This window comes from Macaca mulatta, chromosome 5 (genome assembly GCF_049350105.2).
Source record: "Macaca mulatta isolate MMU2019108-1 chromosome 5, T2T-MMU8v2.0, whole genome shotgun sequence".
In the NCBI taxonomy this organism is placed as follows: Eukaryota; Metazoa; Chordata; class Mammalia; order Primates; family Cercopithecidae; genus Macaca; species Macaca mulatta.
Window position 1 is genome coordinate 173,611,140 of NC_133410.1, and position 22,111 is coordinate 173,633,250.

Genomic DNA, 22,111 nt, shown 5'->3' on the forward strand with positions numbered 1-22,111 from the left:
CTTGCCGTAACCTTGAACTCCTGGGCTCAAGGGATCTTCTCACCTCAGCCTCTGATTTTTTTTTTTTTTTTTTTTTTTTTTTTTGAAATAGGGTCTTGCTCTGTTACTCAGGCTGGAGCACAGTGACAGGATCATGTTCACTGCAGCCTCAACCTCCCAGGCTCAAGCAATCCTACCACCTCAGCCTCCCGAGTAACTGGGACCCCAGGCATGCGTGCCACCATGCCCAGTTAACTTTTTTTTTTTTTTTTGAGACGGAATTTCGCTCCTGTCACCCAGGCTGGAGTGCAATGACGCGATCTCAGCTCACTGCAACTTCTGCCTCCCGGGTTCAAGCGATTCTCCTGACTCAGCCTTCCAAGTAGCTGGGATTACAGGGACCTGCCACCCAGTTAACTTTTAATTTTTTAATTTTCTGGCAGGGTCTTTGTTGCCTAGCCTGGGTTCAAACTCCTAGCCTCAAATGATCCTCTCTCCTCCACCTCCCAAAGTGCTGGGATTACAGCATGAGCCACCATGCCCAACCCATCCAGGCAATTTTTATTTATTTTTATTTTATTTTATTTTTTAGTAGAGATTGGGTCTCACTACATTGACCAAGCTCATTTTGAACTCCCGGCCTCAAGTGACCCTTCTGCCTCAGCCTCCCAGAGTGTTAGGAATATAGGCACGAGCCACTATGCCCAGACCGAAAAAGATATTTCTGACTCAGCAGGGGAAATGTGAGTATGGCAGGGTGTTAGGTGATAACAGGGAGCTGTTAATTCTGCTAGGTGTGACAGCATTGTGATTGAGGAAACGCTCTTATCCAGAGCAAAATATTTAGGGGTGAAATTGCATTTCTATGATTTTTATTAAAGAGCTCCAGCCAAAAAAAAAAAAAAAAGAGTAAACGAAGCAAATGTAACAAAATGTCGATAATTGTCAAGTCTAGGTGATGGACGTTTCACTTTATGTACTATTCTTTGTACTTCAAATAAAAAGAACAAGCAAAAATGTTTCCCTTTATCCCTATGTTCTGAGCTAAGGTTTCTGGTATGACTCTGCCATTTCTACCTGAAGTTTGACTGGACACACTTACAGTTGAATGAACATGTTTATCCCTACTCTCCTGTCTAAAACTCAGTGAAATTGTGTATTTTAACTAGTTTTAAATTTCTTAAGATTTGAGAAACTAGCTGTTGAGCTATAAATATTAGTAACTGTCCATTTCCTCAGAATTGGACCAAGTGCAAACTGGATGACTTTTGAGTATTTGTTTTCAAGTGGGATCTGTATTGGCTATATATATATATATATATATATATATAAAATATAAAATATATATATTATATATATAAAATATATATATATTTTTTTGAGACAGAGTCTCACTCTGTCACCCAGGCTGGAGTGCAGTGGTGCGATCTCTTCTCACTGTAACCTCTGCCTCAGCCTCCCAAGTAGCTGGGATTACAGGTGCCTGACACCACGCCTGGCTAATTTTTGTATTTTTAGTAGAGATGGGGCTTCACCATCTTGGCCAGGCTGAGGTCTTGAATTCCTGACCTCATGACGCACCCACTTCAGTCTCTGGGATTACTGGCGTGAGCCACTGCACCCAGCCATATAAAAATCTTTTCTAACCACTAGGCAACCAGGTATATATATACATATATGTGTGTGTGTGTGTGTGTATATGTATATCATATATACATGTGTATATATGATATACACACATATGTATATATGATATAGGTATCATATATATGAATATCATGTATACTTTTAATAAGATAGTGTAAGAAAAACATGGTGCCTCTTTTTTATTTATTTTTTTTGAGACTGCTCTTGTCATCCAGGCTGGAGTTCAATGGTATGATCTCAGCTCACCGCAACCTCCGCCTCCTGAGTTCAATTTCTCCTGCCTCAGCCTCACTAGTAACTGGGATTACAGGCATCTGCCACCAACCCAGCTAATTTTTGTATTTTTAGTAGAGACGGGGTTTCACATGTTGGCCAGGGTGGTCTCAAATTCCTGACCTTAGGTGATCAGCCCACCTCAGCCTCCCAAAGTTCTGGGATTACAGGCATGAGCCACCATGCCTGGGCCAGCCTCTTCCATTGTTTAATACCTAGTTTTCTATATAAATTATGTTATAAACTTTTCAGGATTACACTTCACTTTTTTTTTTTTTGGAGACAGGGTCTTGCTCTGTCACCCAGGCTGAAGTGCAGTGGTGTGATCTCGGCTCACTGCAACCTCTGAGCCCCTCTACCACACCGGTCTCAAGCGATCCTCCCACCTCGGCCTCCCAAATAGCTGGAACCACAGGCCTGCACCATCACACCTGGCAATTTTTGGGGGTTTTTAGTAGAGATGGTCTCTATCCAGGCTGTCCAGGGTAGTCTCGAACTCCTGAGCTCAAGCGAACTACCCGCCCCCAAAGTGCTGGGATTACAGGCATGAGCCACTGTGCCTGGCCACATTTCACTTTTGGTTTCCAATTGGGTAACTATTTTTAATTTTTTTTTTTTTTTTTTTTTTGAGACGGAGTCTCGCTCTGTCGCCCAGGCTGGAGTGCAGTGGCCGGATCTCAGCTCACTGCAAGCTCCGCCTCCTGGGTTTACACCATTCTCCTGCCTCAGCCTCCCAAGTAGCTGGGACTACAGGCGCCCGCCGCCTCACCCGGCTAGTTTTTTGTATTTTTTAAGTAGAGACGGGGTTTCACCTTTTTAGCCAGGATGGTCTCGATCTCTTGACCTCGTGATCCACCCGTCTCGGCCTCCCAAAGTGCTGGGATTACAGGCTTGAGCCACTGCGCCCAGCCTATTTTTGATTATTATGCTAGTAATTTTACATGCTTACTAAAAATCAAATAATAGGCATATAAATAAAAATTATTAGTGTAACCTCACCTATCCATACATATGCACACATTTTTGGTATATATCTATAGAGATTTCTTTGGCCTACATAAACTAGTTTATAAAAAGTAAGTTCTTTTTATATGAACTAATCTGTAATAAGGCCAATATTAGAATTTGAATGATAGGAAGAAAGTAGATCATAAACTTGTTAGTACATTTTGGGACCTTAAGAAGAATGGGAAGCCAACGAGAAGCTTGAACCAGGGAACTGATACAATCCGATTTTCCTGTCTCATTGGCTGTATCACTCAAATTCCAAATATTAGTCTTAGCTGGATATATAAATTTAGAAGTCAGCAGTAATTGCATAGAAACTAGGCTGGGCGTTGTGGCTCATGCCTGTGATCCCAGCACTTTGGGAGGCCGAGGCGGGCAGATCACTTAAGGTCAGGAGTTCAAGACCAGCCTGGCTAATCTGGTGAAACCGTGTCTCTACTAAAAACACAAAAATCAGCTGGGCGTAGTGGCGCACACCTGTAGCTACTCAAGAGGCTACAGGGGCAGGAGAATGACTTGAATCCGGGAGGCGGAGATTGCAGTGAGCCAAGATCGCACCACTGCACTCCAGCCTGAGCATCACAGTGAGACACTCTCTCAAAACAAAACAACAAAAAAAGTGAAAACTACAACTTTAAAGTTCCAGAAGCAAAGAGGATGGTGTACAGATCACAAGAGGAATGTTCAAACTTTGACACATAGAGAGGTAATTCCTTGATTTTAAAAAAAGGTTCCTGGCTGAGGGCCGTGGCTTACGCCTGTAATCCCAGCACTTTGGGAGGCCAAGGCAGGTGGATCACCTGAGGACATGAGATCAAGACCAGCTAGGCCAACATGGTGAAGGCCTGTCTCTACTAAAAATACAAAAATTAGGCCAGGCATGGTGGTTCACGCTTGTAATCCCAACACTTTGGGAGGCCGAGGTGGGCAGATCACGAGGTCAGGAGTTCGAGACCAGCCCAGCCAACATGGTGAAACCCTGTCTCTACCAAAAGTACAAAAAATTAGCTGAGTATGTTGGCGCATGCCTGTAATCCCAGCTACTTGGGAGTCTGAAGCAGGAGAATCACTTTAACCTGGGAGGCGGAGGTTGCAGTGAGCCGAGATCACGCCACTGCATTCCAGCCTGGGCAACAAGAGCGAAACTCCGTCTTAAAAAAAAAAAAAAAAAAAGCTAGGCGTGGTGGCATGGGCGTGTAGCGTGTAGTCCCAGCTACTCGAGAGGCTGAGGCAGGAGAATCACTTGAACCCACGAGGTGGAAGTTGAACCACTGCACTCCAGCCTGGGTGACAAAGCAAGACTCCATCTCAAAAAAATAAAAAATAAAAAAGGTTCCAGTGGAATTGTAAAAACATAAATCATAAAAAATTTAAAAAGGTAAGGAGGAGTGGATGGGATAAAATATAGGTCTCATAAATTCCTTATGAGAAGTTGAGGGATTTCCCATCTCATGACCTCTTTTTTGTTTTTGAGACAGAGTTTCGCTCTTGTTGCCCAGGCTCTAGTGCAATAGCATGATCTTGTCTCACTGCAACCTCTGCCTCCTGGGTTCAAGCAATTCTCCTGCCTCAGCCTCCTGAGGAGCTGGGGTTACAGGTGTGTGCCACCACGCCCAGCTAATTTTTTTTTTTTTTTTTTTTTTTTGAGACGGAGTCTTGCTCTGCTGCCCAGGCTGGAGTGCAGTGGCCGGATCTCAGCTCACTGCAAGCTCTGCCTCCCGCGTTCACGCCATTCTCCTGCCTCAGCCTCCCGAGTAGCTGGGACTACAGGCGCCCGCTGCCTCACCCGGCTAGTTTTTTGTATTTTTTAAGTAGAGATGGGGTTTCACCGTTTTAGCCAGGATGGTCTCGATCTCCTGACCTCGTGATCCGCCCGTCTCGGCCTCCCAAAGTGCTGGGATTACAGGCTTGAGCCACCGCGCCTGGCCACGCCCAGCTAAGTTTTTTGTATTTTAGGAGAGACAGGGTTTCACCATGTTGGCCAGGCTGGTCTCAAACTCCTGACCTCAGGTGATCCACCCTGCTCGGCTTCCCAAAGTGCTGTGATTACAGGCGTGAGCCACCATGTATGGCCTCATGATCTCTATTTTTAATCCTTATACACACAATTTTTTTCGGTTAAAAATTTTTTCTTGGTGTAAATTACTACAAAACATTATCCATATTGTGGATCTGGTTTCAGGTCATACAGGAAGTCATTTCCTATACCACGGTTGTAAAAATGGTCTCCAATATTTTCTCGTATCTTCATGCTTTTTAGAAGCATGCTTTTGGATGGGCATGGTAGCTCATGCCTGTAATCCCGGCACTTTGAGAGGACAAGACTGGAGGATCACTTGAGGCCAGGAGTTCCAGACCAGTCTGGACAACACAGTGAGACCTCATGTCTAAAATAAATAAATAAAATAAAATAAAATAAAATAAACAGAAAAAGGACATTTTAGATTACTGTGGGCCCACAGAGCTAATTAAAGAAAATCTCACCATCTCTCTTGATTCCTAATTTAATCACACTGCAAATTCTCTTGCTATGTAAATTAAAATATTCACAGGTTCCTGGGATTAAGACACAAACATCTTTGGGGCCGGGACATGATTTTGTCTACTACAGTCCATCTTCTGGTCCCAAACATGAACATCTGTCCCATATGCAAAATACTTTCACCTCATCTCAACATCCCCAAAGTCTCAACCTGTTACTATTGTGATATTGGTTATTCAATTTTATTTTTCAAAAATCGTAGAACTGTATACCAACAGTGAATTTTACTGAATATAAACATTAAAATGGGTATTGAAAAAGAGGAAACAGCAAAGGAGACTGAGAAGAAGTCACCAATAAGGTGGGAAGAAACCAAGAGATTGTGCTGACCTGGAAGCCAAATAAAGAAAGTATATTGGGCCGGGCGCGGTGGCTCAAGCCTGTAATCCCAGCACTTTGGGAAGCTGAGGGGGGTGGATCACGAGGTCAGGAGATCGAGACCATCCTGGCTAACGTGGTGAAACCCCATCTCTACTAAAAATACAAAAAAAAAAAACAAAAAAAAAACCTAGCCGGTCGTGGTGACGGGCGCCTGTAGTCCCAGCTACTCGGAGGCTGAGGGGGGAGAATGGCGTGAACCTGAGAGGCGGAGCTTGCAGTGAGCCGAGATCGTGCCACTGCACTCCAGCCTGGGAGACACAGCGAGACTCCGTCTCGAAATAAATAAATAAATAAAGTATATTAAGGAGGATGTAATATGGCCGGGCAAGGTTGCTCATGCCTGAAATCCCAGCACTTTGGGAGGCTGAGGCAGGTGGATCACCTGAGGTCAGGAGTTTGAGACTAGCCTGGCCAACATGGTGAAACCCCGTCTCTACTAAAAATACTAAAATTAGCCCAGCATGATAGTGGGTGCCTGTAATCCCAGCTACTCGGGAGGCTAAGACATGAAAATCGCTTGAACCCGGGAGGCGCAGTTTGCAGTGAGTCGAGATTTCAGCACCACTGTACTCCACTCAGGGCGACAGAGCCAGATGCTATCTTAAAAAGAAAAAAAAAAAAATGCAGTTCCCATTACATGGCCATGATTGCCATATGAAGTGTCTATACACACTCCTGCCAAGCCTGGATAAAATGAATCTCTTTACTCTTGCTACTATGAGTCACGAAAATACCATTTAACTTGAATTTTCCTGATGAATAATGAGGTGGGACATCTTTTCACATAATTTGGACATTGTGTTTCATCTACAAACTGCATGTATTTATCCTTTGCTTATTTTTCTTTGCTTTGCTTTTTAAATCTTAAATTCAATTAATATTTGAATATGTATAAGAATCAAGTTTTGAAACTCAAAAGGTAGAAAAGGATATTTTGAAAAACCTTGGCCCCTAGCCACCCAGTTCCCCTTCCCAGAAGCAACCAAAGTTATCAAGTTTTATAGTTTTAGAGACAGTCCATGCATATATAAAGAGAACGTACACATCTTTTCTCCTCTCTTTTTATGCAAATAGTAGCATGCTATCAGTTGGCACCTGGCTCTTTTTATTCAAAAATTATTTGGAGATTATTTCCTTCTCAGTAAAGAAAGCTGCCTCATACTTTTTGATGGTGTTATTTAACCAATCCTCTACTGATGAAGATTGAATCTGTACTTTCATTCTGGCTATAACAAATAATCATTGAATTAATGATGTAGCATAGGTGGGACTATATTGCCAGGATAAATATCTGAAGTAGAGTAACAGGGTCAAAGGACATATGCATCTGTGATTCTTTTTTTTTTTTAATTTAATTTTTATTTTTTTAAACAACTGGTAATCAATTTATTAAAATAGTTGACTTAAGCATCTGCAGTGGTGACTTCCACCTCAACTCCTGGCTCAATACTGATGGAAGTAATCTGCATAACAACCTTGGAAGAACTGTGCAAGTCAATGAGTCGCTTGTGGATTCTCATCTGGAAACATCTCATGTCTTAGAACGTTCACCACAGGAGTTTTTCTAGTAGTGATTCTCAAGGTCTTGGTAGGCATTCGAACTGGTCCTTTCACTTTGAGATTCTTTTCCTTTGCGCCTCTGATCAAGTCAGCACACATGTTTTCCAGGGATTTTGTGTTGCGGCTCCTTAGAGTGATTCGAATTCGGTGAATTGCCACTTCCGGCTCCACGGGTGTTTTTCCGGTATCCTTAACAGCCATGGCTGCGGTGCGGCTTCCTGACCGACTCGTTCCTCTGCAAGAGCGAACAGCGGTGAGTCAGGAGCAGGAGCTTGCGGGTCGGCGATCCACGGCACCTACGAGCGCGTCTTCCTCAAAGAGCATTCTAACAGATATTTGGAAGTCTGCCCTGCCCTCCACAGAGGTTACCAACACGTCTCGGTAGGATACAGGAGAATGCTGGTTTCTCTACAGACTTGCCCACATCAAGTGTTAACTTCTTTCCTCTATCCGCTTTGCTAACTCAGTGTCAGTCACTGAGGAGTTCTCTTATTATAACGGAAGTTTATCATCTTTTCATAGGCTTAGAAACCATTCCTGTTTCCTTTAGTGTTAACTGTTCATACACTTGGCCCTTTTGGAGGCAGTCATTCTTTTTCTTTTCTCTTTTCTTTTCTTTTTTTTTTTTTTTTGAGACAGTGTTTGGCTCTTGTTGCCCAGGCTGGAGTGCAATGGTGCGATCTCGGCTCTCCGCAACCTCCGCCTCCCGGGTTCAAGCGATTCTCCTGCCTCGGCCTCCTGAGTAACTGGGATTACAGGCACGCACCACTACGCCCGGCTAATTTTTGTATTTTTAATAGAGACGCGGTTTCAGCATGTTGGCCAGGTTGGTCTCTAACTCCTGACCTCGTGATTTGCCCGCCTTGGCCTCCCAAAGTGCTGGGATTACAGGCATGAGCCACTGTGCCTGGCCTCTTTTTCTTATGATTTGTAGGATCTTAGATCTTATGATTTGTAGGATCTTGTGTTAGAGAATTCTACCCTTGGTCTGTGACCCTTGTCTGGGTAAAAAAAAATTTGTTTTTGAGATGGAGTCCCACTCTGTCGCCCAGGCTGGAGTGCAGTGGCACGATCTTGGCTCACTGCAACCTCCAAGATTCTCCTGCCTCAGCATCCCCAGTAGCTGGGATTACAGGTGCATGCCACTATGCCCAGCTAGTTTTTGTATTTTTAGTAGAGATGGAGTTTCACCAGGTTGGCCAGGCTCATCTTGAACTCCTGACCTCAGGTGATCCACCCGTCTTGGCCTCCCAAAGTGCTGGGATTACAGGCCTGAGCCACCATGCTTGGCTTTTCTCTCTCTTTTTTTTTTTTTTTGAGATAGGGTTTTGCTCTCTCACCCAGGCTGGAGTGCAGTAGTGCAACCACAGCTCATTGAATCCTCAGCCTCCCGAGCTCAAGTAAATCTCCCAACTGTGCCTCCTGAGTAGCTGGGACTACAGGCATGGGCCACCACACACGGCTAATTTTTTTTCTATGTTTTTGTAGAAACAGGGTTTCACTATGTATTCCAGGCTGGTCTTGAATTCCTGGGCTCAAGTGATCCTTCCACCTCCACCTCTCAAAGTGCTGAGATTACAGGGCGTGAGCCACTGCACCTGACCTTTATTAAAAAAAAAAAATTTTGGCCGGGCGCGGTGGCTCACGCCTGTAATCCCAGCACTTTGGGAGGCCGAGGCGGGCGGATCACAAGGTCAGGAGATCGAGACCACGGTGAAACCCCGTTTCTACTAAAAATACAAAAAATTAGCCGGGCGCGGTTGTGGGCGCCTGTAGTCCCAGCTACTCGGGAGGCTGAGGCAGGAGAATGGCGTGAACCCGGGAGGCGGAGCTTGCAGTGAGCCGAGATCGCGCCACTGCACTCCAGCCTGGGCGACAGAGCGAGACTCCGTCTCCAAAAAAAAAAAAAAAAAAAAAAATTTTAGAGGTGGGGTCTTGCTATGTTGCCCAGGCTGGTCTTGAACTCCTGAGCTCAAGGGAGCCTCTTGCCTTGGCCTCCCAAAGGGTTGGGATTATGGGCATGAACCACTGCACGTGGCCCCTTTTTTTTTTTGAGAGAGAGAGAGTGTCACTGTTGCCAGGCTGGAATGCAGTGGTGCGATCTCAGCTCACTGCAACTTCCGACTTCTGGGTTCAAGTGATTCTCCTGCCTCAGCCTCCCAAGTAGCTGGGATTACACGCACATGCACCACGCCCAGCTAATTTTTGTATTTTTAGTAGAGACAGGGTTTCACCATGTTGGCCAGGCTGGTCTTGAATTCCTGACCTCAGGTGATTCTCCCGCCTCGGCCTCCCAAAGTGCTGGGATTACAGGTGTGAGCCACGGAGCACAGTCTGGCCCCCATTTTTAACAATAAAATATTTGAATCAGCTAGGATTTAGTAGATATGAATTATGAGGCAGGGATATAACATAAGTTCTTGATGCTTTCCCTCGTTGTCTTCATAACATTTATCCTTTTCTTGGCAGGGCACCTGGGGCAGGATGATATGGTTTGGATGTTGTCCCTGCCCAAATCTCATGTTGAAATATAGTCCTCAGGAGCACCGAGGGGGCTCATGCCTGTAATCCCAGCAATTCAGGGGAACGAGATGGGCGGATCACCTGAGGTCAGGAGTTCGAGATCAGCCTGGCCAACATGGTGAAACCCCATCTCTACTAAAAATACAAAAATTAGCCGGGCATGGTGGCACATGCCTGTAATCCCAGCTACTGGGGAGGCTGAGGCAAGGGAATCGCTTGAACCTGGAAGGCAGAGGTTGCACTGAGCCAAGATCATGCCACTGCACTCCAGCCTGGGTGACACAGAGAGACTCCATCTTAAAATATATGTAGATATAATCCCCAGTGGTGAATCTAGGGCCTGGTGGTGGGAGGTGTTTGGGTCATAGTGGGGGATCCTTCATGGCTTGGTGCTGTCTTCACAATAGTGACTCAGTTCTCACAAGATCTGGTTTTTGTAAAGTGTGGCACCTTCCCCTATCTTGCTCCTGCTTTTGCCAAGTGACAGGCCTGCTCCCGCTTTGACTTTCACTGTGAGAAAAGGCCCCCACAGGCCTCCCCAGAAGTGGAGTAGATGCCTGCATCATGCTTGTACAGCCTGCAGAACCCATGAGCCAATTAAACCTCTTTTCTTTATAAATTAAAAAAATAAACATTGAATGAGCTAACTTTTCTGCAGTGAATTGAAAGAACATCTTTTGGCCAGGTGCGGTGGCTCATGCCTGTAATCCCAGCATTTTTGGAGGCTGAGGCAGGCGGATCACCTGAGGTGGGGAGTTCGAGATCAGCCTGACCAGCATGGCGAAACCCCATCTCTACTGAAAATACAAAATGAGCCAGGTGTGGTAGCACACACCTGTAATCCCAGCTACTTGGGAAGCTGAAGCAGGCAGATCTCCAGAGGTAGGGAGTTCAAGACCAGCCTGACCAACACGCAGAAACCCCGTCTCTACTAAAAATACAAAATGAGCTGGGCGTGGTGGCATGTACCTGTAATTCCAGCTAGTCGGGAGGCTGAGGCAGGAGAATCGCTTGAACCCGGGAGGCGGAGGTTGTGGTGAGCTGAGATCACACCATTGTACTCCTGCCAGGGCAACAAGAGCAAACTCTGTCTCCAAAAAAAAAGACCAATAAAAACACTTTTTTTTTTTTTTTTTTTTTTGGAGACAGAATCTCATTCTGTCGCCTAGGCTGGAGTGCAGTGGCACAATCTTGACTCCCAGTAACCTCTCTGCCTCCCGGGTTCAAGCGATTCTCCTGCCTCAGCCTCCAGACTAGCTGGGACGACAGGCACGTGCCACCACGCCCGGCTCATTTTTGTATTTTTAATAGAGACGGGGTTTCACCATATTGGCCAGGCTAGTCTCGAACTCCTGACCTTGTGATCCGTCCACCTCAGCCTCCCAGTGCTGAGATTACAGGCGTGAGCCACCATGCCCGGACTGAAACATCTTTCATATACTAAATTCTCATATACACTTTGGTCTATTTCTAAATTTACTATTTTGTTTCATTGATCTAATTATTCATGGGCAGTAGCACACTGTTTTAATTATTACGTTATTATAATACACTTAATACCTTGTAGTATTAATCCTCTCATACATAGATTGAGAGAGAATTGCCATGTTTGTGACGTCAAGACTTTCTATCCAAGGACACAGCATACCATTTCAAGTCTTCTTTTTATTCTTCAGTGGTGTTTTAAAGTTTTCTTCAAAAAGATCTGGGTACTTCATCTTTTTTGTTATTATTGTAAATGGGGCCTTTTCTTCAATTGTGTCTCTTAACTGGTAGTTGCTTGTATTAAAGGAACTGATTTTTACCTATTAGTTTCATACCCAGAACCTTACTGAATACTCTTATTTATATATTTTTGTGATAGTTTTTCTTTTCTTTTTTTTGAGACAGAGTCTCGCTCTGTCACCCAGGCTGGAGTGCAGTGGTGCAATCTCAGCTCACTGCAACCTCTGTCTCCCAGGTTCAAGCAATTCTCCTGCCTCAGCCTCCCAAGTAGCTGGGATTACAGGTGCCTGCCAACACACCCAGCTAATTTTTGTATTTCTCATAGAGATGGGGTTTCACCATGTTGGCTAGGCTTGTCTTGAAATCCTGACCTCAAGTGATCCACCCCCCCTCAGTCTCCCAAAATGCTAGGATTATAGGCGTGAACCACCGTGCCCGGGCTGTAATGGTTTTTCTACTTAGGTTCTTTGGAGTTAGCTGGGTAGTCAATCATTATTTGATAAGAAAATGCAATCTATATAACTCCATATACTTTTTCTTATCTAAATGTTTTGTTGGATCTTCCAGAACAATAAGAAATAGCAATAATATGAGTGAATATTTTTATTTCTGATGTTAATGGGAACATGTCTGCTGTTTCCTACTAACTTTATCCATTTATTTTATTTTATTTTAATATTATTTTTTAAAAGATAAAGAGATGGGGCCTCACTAAGTTGCCCAGGCTGGTCTCAAACTCCTGGGCTCAAGCAATCCTCATACCTCGTCCTCCCAAAGTGCTGGGATTACAGGCATGAGCCACCATGACTGGCCATCTGTTTTCTAATAGGTTACTTTTATCTTATTCATTTAAATTACAGATGTGGGCTGGGCATGGTGACTCATGCCTGTAATCTCAGCACTTCAACAGGAGTTCAACACCATCCTGGCCAACTTGGTGAAACTCCATCTCTACTAAAAATACAAAAATGAGCCGGGCGTGGTGGCAGGCACCTGTAGTCCCAGCTGCTGGAGAGGCTGAGGCAGGAGAATCGCTTGAAACTGGGAGGCAGAGATTACAATGAGCGGAGTTTGCGCCACTGTACTCCAGCCTGGACGACAGAGCGAGAATCTGTCTCCAAAAAAACCCAAAATTTATTTTCAATAGAGACAGGGTCTTCATATGTTTCCCAGGCTGGTCTCCAACTCCGAGGCTCAAGCGCTTCTCCAGCAGTGCCCTCCCAAAGTGCTGGGATTACAGACGTGAGCCACCATACCCGGCCCCAATTTGAAATTTCTATCTGAACATCTAGTTCTTCTATAATAACAGAAATGTCTTAACTATTTAATATGGGACTGGATTAATAGGAGCAGAGCTCTAAAAGGTTAACAAATATTCCTGAATATATTGTCACATGCAATCATCAATGGTACCTTTCCAATTGTATTTTAAACTGATTTTTTTGGTATGTAAGAAAATCGTTGATCTTCATGTTTTATAATTTGCCACCCTTGCTAATGGTTTTTCTTAAATTCTCTAGATGTCTAATGGTTAATTCTTAAATTTTCTAGATATTAATGTATAACCATCCCATGCACAAATTAATCCTGCTCCTTTATCCAACTGTACTGATGAGCACTTTTCGACAACAGTAAATAGCAGTGATTATAAAAACGATCAGACTTATCTCTTTTATTTCTGCTATTTTGTTATTTTTTAGTGTATCCTAGATATAAACTTTTAAACGAGACCTTAAAAAATAATCTTTCAGTTCAGGACATCATAAACAGAAAGTGAAAACAGAGCCCAGGTTACGGCTAGATTACAGGAACAGGCTTTGAGCGTGTGTGAGCATAGTTTTTCTACTACAATTCCAGTAGTGATTCATCAACAGATATTGAGTGCTTACTTTGTGCCAGACACTGTTCTATGTATGAAGGATACAGTAGTAAGCAAAAGATAGAACTTACATTCTATTAGGAGACAGAGACAAAGTAAGCAAGTAAGTTACATGCAGTATTTTCCCCTTATCTGCAGGGGAAACATTGCAAGACCTCGGGTGGATGCCTGGAGCCACAGATAGTACTAAACCCTACGTACACTATATTTTTTCCTATCCACACATAACTATGATAAAGTTAAATTTATAAATTAGGCACAGAGAGTAACAACATCAATAATAAAATAGAACAATTATAACAAAATACTACAATAAAAGTTATGTGTGGTGTTGTGGTGCACATCTATAATCCCAGCTACTCAGGAGGCTGACTGAAGTGGGGGGATTTTTTTTTTTTTTGAGACGGATTCTCACTCTGTCACCCAGGCTGGAGTACAGTTGTGCGATCTTGGTTCACCGCAACCTCCACCTCCCAGGTTCAAGCGATTCTCCTGCCTCAGCCTCCTGAATAGCTGGGATTACAGACACGTGCCACCATGCCTGGCTAATTTTTGTATTTTTAGTAGAGACAGGGTTTCATCATGTTGGCCAGGCTGGTCTCCCAACTCCTGACCTCAAGTGATCCACCCGTCTCGACCTCCCAAAGTGCTGGGATTACAGGCATGAGCCAAAAGTGACATTTGAACAAAGACTTGAAAAAGATATATGGGAGTTGATCATTCCAGGCAGAGGGAACAGCAAGCACAAACGTCCTCAGGTGAGAATGTGCTTGGCAATCCAAAAGTCACAGTGTGACTGACACAGGGTACACAAAAGGACAGTAGGAGAGAGGAGGTGGGGTGGGGTGGGAAGTAGAGATTTTCTAGGTCTCTGAAGGCCACTATCCAGGCTTTGGGGCTTTTACCGAGTGAAAAAGGAAACCATCAGGGTAGTATGTTTTAGAAGGATATTGTTGGCTGCTGTGTTAAGCATAGATTTTGTTTGTTTGTTTGTTTGTTTTTGTACGTGCATGGGGCTGGGGGTTCAGGGTGGAGAGGTGGTAAGACGCAGAAAAACCACTTAAAAGGCTGGATGCGGTGGCTCACTTTGGGAGGCCAAAGCAGGCGGATCATGAGGTCGGGAGTTCCAGACCAGCCTAGTGAGCATGGTGAAACCTCGTCTCTACTAAAAATGAGAAAAGCACGCCTGTAATCCCAGCTACTCAAGGAGGCTGAGGAAGGAGAATCGCTTGAACTTGGGCAGTGGAGGTTGTAGTGAGCCAAGATTGCATGACTGCACTCCAGCCTGTGCAGCCTGTGTGACAGGAGTGAGACTCCATCTCAAGAAAAAAGAAAAAGAAAAAGAAAAACACTATTATAATAGGGCCAGGCACAGTGACTCATGCCTGTAATTGCAGCACTTTGGGAGGCCAAGGCGGGTGGATCACCTGAGGTCCAGAGTTCAAGACCAGCCTGGTTAACATGGTGAAACTCCCTTTCTACTAAAAATACAAAAAATCAGCTGGGTGTGGTGGTACGTGCCTATAATCCCAGCTACTCAGGAGGCTGAGGCGGGAGAATCACTTGAACCCGGGAGGCAGAGGTTGCAGTGAGCCCAGATCGTGCCACTGCACTCCAGCCTGGGCAACAGAGCAAGACTCCGTCTCAAAAAAAAACACCAAAACCCCAAAAGACTATTATAATAGTCCAGGTGAAGATTATAGTGGCTGAGGAAGTAGCATTCGGGGTGCCAAGAATTGCTTGGACTCTGGGTATGTTTTAAAGGAAAAGCCAGCAGGATTTGCTGATGGATTGTCTATAGGGCTTGAGAGAAAGAGGAGTTGCCATTACAGAGGTGGAAGAGACTGTGGCAGATGGCTCAGCTGGGGACATGTTCTGTTTCAGGTGTTTTTTTCTATACCCAAGTAGTGATCTAGAAGAGGCAGTTGGATACATGTGTCTGGAGTTCAGGGAGGAAGGCCTGGCTGAAGATTCACATTTGGAAATTATCAGCTCATAAATTCTATCAAAGTCATGAGATTGTGTGAGACACCAAAAGCGTGAACGCTGATGGAGAAGCCAAGAGGCCCAGGCGTTGAGTCCTGGAGAATACCAATGAAAAGGAACTTGCAAAGCAGATAAAAGAAGAAGCTAGTGAGGTAGAAGAAAACCAGGAGAATGTAGTGTCCTGGAAGCCAAGCTGAAATAAAGAGTCAAGGAAGAAGTGATCAACTGTCAAGAAAAGAAAGAGAGATCAGCCTGTTACTGTGTCTGTGTAGAAAAGGAAGACATAAGAAACTCCATTTTGATCTGTACTAAGAAAAATTGTTTCTGCTTTGAGATGCTGTTAACCTGTAACTTTAGCCCGAACCCTGTGCTCACAGAAACATGTGCTGTATTGAATCAAAGTTTAATGGATTTAGGGCTGTGCAGGATGTGCCTTGTTAACAATATGTTTGCAGGCAGTATGCTTGGTAAAAGTCATCGCCATTCTCCATTCTCGATTAACCAGGGACACAATGCACTGCGGAAAGCCGCAGGGACCTCTGCCCAAGAAAGCCTGGGTATTGTCCAAGGTTTCCCCCCACTGAGCCTGAGATATGGCCTCGTGGGAAAGGAAAGGCCTTACCATCCCCCAGCCCGACACCCTTAAAGGGTCTGTGCTGAGGAGGACTAGTGAAAGAGGGTGGCCTCTTTGCAGTTGAGATAAGAGAAAAGCTTCTGTCTCCTGCTCATCCCTGGGAATGGAATGTCTCAGTGTAAAGCAGACCATTCCCATTCGTTCTATTCTGAGAGAGGAGAAAAGCACCCTGTGGCCGGAGGTGAGATATGCTGGCAGCAGTACTGCTCTGTTACTCTTTGCTACACTGAGATGTTTGTGTAAGGAGAAACATAAATCTAGCCTACCTGCACATCCGGACACAGTACCTTGCCTTGAACTTATGATACACATTCCTTTGCTCACATGTTTCCCTGCTGACCTTCTCCCCACCTGTTGCCCTGCTACACTCCCCTTGCCAAGATAGTAAAAATAACGATCAATAAATACTGAGGGAACTCAGAGACTGGCGCCGGTGCAGGTCCTTGCATGCTGGATGTGCCAGTCCCCTGGGCCCACTGTTCTTTCTTTATACTTTGTCTCTATGTCTTATTTATTTTCTCAGTCTCTCGTCCCACCTGATGAGAAATACCCACAGGTGTGGAGGGGCAGACCCCATTCAATCAACTGAGCCAAATGTTGCTGATAAGTTAAAAGAGGAGACCTATGCATTCATCTCCAACTTAAGCAATGTGGAAGGAAGTTATTGGTGACCTTGCCAAGAACAGTTTCAGTAGAGTAGTAGAGTGAAGAGTGAGACTGGATAGAGAGGAGGGGACAAGAATTAGAGATAGACTTCCCTGGTTTACGAATGAAACAATATTCCTTAGGAAACCTAGGGAATGTTTTCAAATCTTAAATTTGTGATTGTCACATATTCAAAGTTTGATTCTTCAAGAACTCAAGAGCTTACCAGGTGTGAGTTTTGTATTCAAGATTTATAAAAGCATCTCAGTTCAGACTGAGATCACTAAAATATCTGAAACAGACAGACTTGTTAAAGGGCATGCCTTTCTAGCCTTTTCTGTAAAAAGAACAGGAAAAGGAGAATATAAAATTCATTTGCCATTGACTTTCTGAATGGTTAAAGCATAAAGATAAATTTTTTTCCCATGAGCCTTATCATACCATACATCTCAGCCATATTAACACAAGGTCTAATTTAGAGAAGAACAACTGAATTGATCAAACCCAATAGTTGGTTTATTTGTCTATGGTGTTAACTCCTTCCACTCCCCACCACCAACCACCACCATTAAAATGTAGATACCGTGAAAACAGGCATCCTTTCTGTCCTATTGACCCCTGAATTCACAGCACCTGGAATACTTTCTGGCACACAGTCAGCTCTCAAATGTTAAGTGTTAAATACAATTAAACTAAATGCATGTGTATGGAGACACTTTTGGTTGTCACAAGATTCCAAGAGCATCCTAGTAACCAGGATGCTGTTAAACATCCTACAATGCACAGGAGAGACACCCCTCCCCCAACAAAGAATTGTTCAACCCAAAATGTCAGTAGGACTGGGTTGAAAAACCTTGTCTTAGAGAAATTTGGGGAAAAATAAAAAAAGAGAAAGGATTAACTTGACTCAAATAAGACTTTTGTTTGAATCCCGGGAAGAAGAAAGAGGGCCTATGGCAGAAGCCTGGATATACTAAAATTCACTCAAGCCACTGGCAGCTCTCCCATGACAAGAAGATATGCAATCCCAGCACTTTGGGAGGTAGAGGCAGGTGGATCACGAGGTCAGGAATTCGAGACCAGCCTGGCCAACACAGTGAAACCCTGTCTCTACTAAAAATACAAAAATTAGCCAGGTGTGGTGGCAGGCACCTGTAATCCCAGCTACTTGGGAGACTGAGGCATGAGAATTGCTTGAACCTGGTAGGCAGAGGTTGCAGTGAGCTGAGAGCGTGCCACTGCACAGCCTGGGAGACAGAACAAGACTCTGTCTCCAAAAAATTAAAAAATATATATATCCAATGTGGCTCTGGTTATTCATTAGTGTAAAATTTTCACCAGTGCTGGGGGAGAAAGAATCCAGGCTGCAGTGTTTAAACAGTAAATGACAAAAGAACCCAAAACAACAAACTAGGATGTATTTCTAACAAACATTGGGACTATCTTTAACATGTAAAGGAAGATTTTATATATATAGTTTTTTTTTTTTTTTTTTTTTTGAGACATAGTCTCCCTCTGCACATGTAGGCTGGAGTGCAGTGGTGCGATCTTGGCTCACTGCAACCTCCGCCTCCCAGGTTTGACTGATTCTCCTGATTCAGCCTCCTGAGTAGCTGGACTATAGGAACCTGCCACCACGCCCAGCTAATTTTTATTTTTATTTTATTTATTAATTTATGTATTTATTTTGAGATGGAGTCTCACTCTATCACCCAGGCTGGAGTACAGTGGTGCCATCTTGGCTCACTGCAACCTCTGCCTCCCAGGTTCAAGCGATTCTCCTGCCTCAGCCTCTGAGTAGCTGGGATTACAGGTGCGCGTCACCACGCCCAGCTAATTTTTGTATTTTTAGTAGAGACGGGGTTTCTTGATGTTGGTCAGGCTGGTCTTAAACTCCTGACCTTGTGATCTGCCCGCCTCGGCCTCCCAAAGTGCTGGGATTATAGGCGTGAACCACTGTGCCCAGCCTTAATTTTGTATTTTTAGTAGAAACAGGGTTTCACCAGTTGGCCAGGCTGGTCTCAAACCCCTGACCTCAAGTGATCCACCTGCCTCAGCCTCCCAAAGTGCTGGGATTACAAGTGTGAGCCACCACGCCCGGCCAGAAGATTCTATTTGTTAAGAAAAAGAATATCCCAGGACAATAATAAGCAAAGGACTTGAATATATACATCATAAAAGATTTATAAAAGACCAAATAACTTGGAAAAAATGTTTAACACTTCATTAGTATCCACAGAAATGCAATTTGAGACAATGACATAGTCATCAGATGGATCAAGGCTTAAATAAGATAACACCCACTATTAGTAAGAGTATGGAGACCAGGTGAGCTGGCTCACACCTAAAATCCTAGCATTTTGGGAGGCCAAAGCAGGTAGATCGCCTGAGGTCAGGAGTTCAAGATCAGCTGGCCAACATGGTGAATCCCTGTCTCTACTAGAAATACAATTTTTTTTTTTTGTTTTTTGAGATGGAGTCTTGCTCTGCTCTGTCACCAGGCTGGAGTGCAGTGGCACCATCTTAGCTCACTGCAATCTCTGCCTCCCAGGCTCAAGCGATTCTCCTGCCTTAGCCTCCTGAGTAGCTGGGATTACAGGCGCCCTGCACCACACCTGGCTGATATTTGTATTTTTGGTAGAGATGGGGTTTCACCATCTTGGCCAGGCTGGTCTCGAACTCCTGACCTCATGATCCACCCACTTCAGCCTCCCAAAGTGCTGAGATTACAGGCGTAAGCCACCACACCCAGCCCAAATTTTTAGTATGTTTGTACTAAAAAATAGTGGCACGCGTCTGTAGTCCTAGCTACTTGGGAGGCTGAGGCAGGAAAATTGCTTGAACCCAGTAGGAGGAGGTTGCAGTGAGGAGGTCCCGGATCACACCACTGCACTCCAGCCTGGGAGACAGAGTGAGACTAAAAAAAAAAAAGTGTACATTGGTATAATTCCTTGGTAGTGAGATTTCAAATAACTGTTTTGCTTTGTATTTTTCCATATTAAAAAATGAGCTTTTAACTTTATAATAAGTCATGATACTGTTGTCATTTGGAATACATACACATACACATATACCTCTATCTATCTATCTATCTATCTATCTATCTATCTATCTATCTATCTATCTATCTATCTACCTACCTACCTACCTACCTACCTATACACATATAGACTTATAATAAAAGGTTTACTATACCTTCCCTAGTTCAGGGCCATATCTTTCTGCCACACATATTTCTTCCATATTGAACTACGATCTGATCCTCCTGAAACTAAAACTGACGTTGTCACTTCCTTGCTTGCAATGCTTCAGAGGATCCCATTAACAACAAGATAAAGTGTGGTTCCAGCATAGTATCAAGGCCATCCAAGCTCTGACCCTGTCTACCTCTTCACCCAGCTCCGCCTCACATTTTTGGTTCCAGCTACACACAGTGCTTGTGATATTTTGTAGTTATTTGCCTTCCTACTTTACTCATTGTTTTGTCTGGCATTCTTAAAACCCTCTACCCTCTTGCCCTCAGTGTGCCCCCTGAAGTGGAGCTCCTACAGCATGTTGTGCCTACTGTCATTACTGCACTTAGCATGGAGTCTGGAAATCTATTCCTTGCTTTCTTTAGAATGTAAGCTGCCCACCAGTCTTTAATTTCTGTATTCTCAGTGCTAGCACAATTACCAGCCTGGTGAATAGAACATTTAACATTTAAATTGTTTTGTTCGTTTTTCTGTTTTGTTACTTCTTCTTTTTTTTTTTTTTGAGATGGAGTCTAGCTGTTGCCCAGGCTGGAATGCAGTGGCGCAATTTCAGCTCACTGCAACCTCTGCCTCCTGTGTTCAAGCGATTCTCCTGCCTCAGCCTCCTGAGTAGCTGGGATTACAGACACGTGCCACCATGCCCGTATTTTGTATTTTTAGTAAAGATGATATTTTACCATGTTGGCCAGGCTGGTCTTGCGCTCCTAACCTCAGGTGATCCGCCCGCCTCAGCCTCCCAAAGTGCTGGGATTACCAGCGTGAGCCACTGCACCGGCTGTTTTGCTACTTCTGATACTTAGTTTCATTTTCATTTACTGTTTGAAATGTTCATTATTGTATTCAGAAAAATGTTGATGATTATACAACAAACATGTTGATGATTACATGAGAACATGGGCACCCTAACTTTTTAACTACACTGTTCCTTGTAAACAAAGTTCATCCCATAAATCTCAGAAACACTACAGATGCAAATTAAATTTTAAAAATAAATAAGAGTTAATCATCTACCACTGGTGTTCCCTTTTGAAAAGAAAAACAACTGAAGGCAAAGTTTATAGGCTCTTCCAGAACAGAGAAACAGATATCTAGAGAAGGCAATGGCTTTGAGATACACTTATCAAAAAGAAAGGAAGGCTGGGCACAGTGGCTCACACCTGTAATCCCAACACTTTGGGAGGTCAAGGAGGGCAGATCACAAGGTCAGGAGTTTGAGACTAGCCTGGTCAGCAATGGTGAAACCCTGTCTGTACTAAAAATACAAAAATTAGCCAGGCATGGTGGTATGTGTCTCTAATCCCAGCTACTCAGGAGGCTGAGGTAGGAGAATTTCTTAACCCCAGGAGGCAGACGTTGCAGTGAGCCGAGATCATGCAACTGTGCTCCAGCCTGGGCGACAGAGCGAGACTCTGTCTCCAAAAAAAAAAAAAAAAGAAAGAAAGAAAGGAAGGAAGGCACCATTGCACTCCAGCCTGTATGACAGGGCGAGACTCTGTCTCAAAAACAAAAAAAAACCCAAAAAATCAAAAAAAAAGAAAGGGAGAAAGGCAATTTTAAAAATACATTTTGGCTTTAGTTTGTGAATGTCGTGTGCAGGTGACAAACCATCTTTTTTTTTTCTGAGAGACAGTGTCTCACTGTTGCCCAGGCTGGTCTCAAACTCCTGGCCTCGAGTGGTCCTCCTGCCTCAGCCTCCTGAGTAGCTAAGATTACAGGCATAAGCAATCATCTTTATCTTAGTAGAAAACTTTTAGAATGCCCCAGCAATGGCTGTATCTAAAATAAACAGGTATTTGCCCTCCACAAATCAAATAGATGTGGCCAAATCAATATATCCCTTGCCTATACAATTATATTGAACACATCCCTATATAGTTACATATCAAATATTGAATATTCAGCTAATGATCAAAAAAGATGAACACAGTCACAAATATCCCCTTCCTTCATATTCAGCCTTCAACCAAAAGTCTTTCTAAGGCAGCATATAACAGAGCTAATAACAAATTGATGAATTAAAGGGGCATACTAGGAAAAATGGAGAAATAATGCTATTTGCTCTGAAAAATACTTCA

General features: G+C 43.8%; 1 pseudogene; it reads right to left on the reverse strand.

Moving 5' to 3' along the window:
• Positions 1–7,101: 7,101 nt before the first annotated feature.
• On the reverse strand, positions 7,102–7,723 carry LOC106998562 (small ribosomal subunit protein uS10 pseudogene; annotated as a pseudogene).
• Between the last annotated feature and the right edge of the window lie 14,388 nt (positions 7,724–22,111).